A 1,000-nucleotide genomic window follows, 5' to 3' on the forward strand; every position below is an offset into this window, starting at 1 on the left:
GAAAAGTGACCTTAAGGGAAGACTACACAGGCTGCAGATTCTGAGATGAGAGATCCAGTGGTCCAATTCTTTCTTGCATTGAAAGTACCTCCCACAGTGTTCAAAGCTATGGCCCACCTCCTAAAGAAACCATTTTTTACTGGACACTCTAAAGGGTTTCCTGGTGACCCGGCTGGTAAAGAATCCACCTGCAATGCGGGAGACCTGGGTTCGAACCCTGGGTTGGGAAGATCCCCTGGAGAAGGGATAGGCTACCCACTCCAGTATTCTGGCCTGGAAAATTTCATGGACTGTATAGACCATCATGGGGTCGCAAAGAATCAGACACGACTGAGCGACTTGCACTCACTGAAGGGTTTTGGTGCCTTGCTTGTTGCTTGAGGAAGTTGAAGAAGAAAAGGAGGCCTCGCTGTAAGCTTCCTTGGGCAGCATTTTTGAGCCTCATGTCAAGATGCCCCTACAAAATTCTTTCAAAATTCTAAGACGACAAATACAATCCTGCAATGTTTAAAGCTTATTATAGCTAGGTTACTTGTTTTAGTAAAATGTACGCTAGAGTTGGGTTTTCTGTGTCCTGTGCTGCATGTACATTGAGGTCTCTTGTAAAATAAACTGCGTAGAACATTTCTGCATCAAATATAGTAGAGACAGCATATATGTCTAAAACATCAAGGTCCTTTACAACTATTGTGTGAATAAATGAAGTTCATTGTTTCAGTTTTTGAAGAGGTTTATTTTGAGATATTTCTTCTTTTATGACACGCTGTTTGTTGTAGCAGTGATTTATTTTGAAGATGAGTTCTGTCAGGAGTAAACCCCCAATTGTAGTCTTGGAAAAACAGAAGCCACTTTACAATGATCCTCTGAACAACGCAAAACCAGAAACACACTGCAGTGAAAAGTGGACCCTGCTTATGTATCTGTGTAGGTGGGTTATGAATAAAGGTGTTCATGCACGCATACAGAACTAAATACCTCCCTCATTAATACTAATGACCTA

This window comes from Bison bison, unplaced genomic scaffold, assembly GCF_000754665.1.
Source record: "Bison bison bison isolate TAMUID 2011002044 unplaced genomic scaffold, Bison_UMD1.0 scf7180017857754, whole genome shotgun sequence".
In the NCBI taxonomy this organism is placed as follows: domain Eukaryota; kingdom Metazoa; phylum Chordata; class Mammalia; order Artiodactyla; family Bovidae; genus Bison; species Bison bison.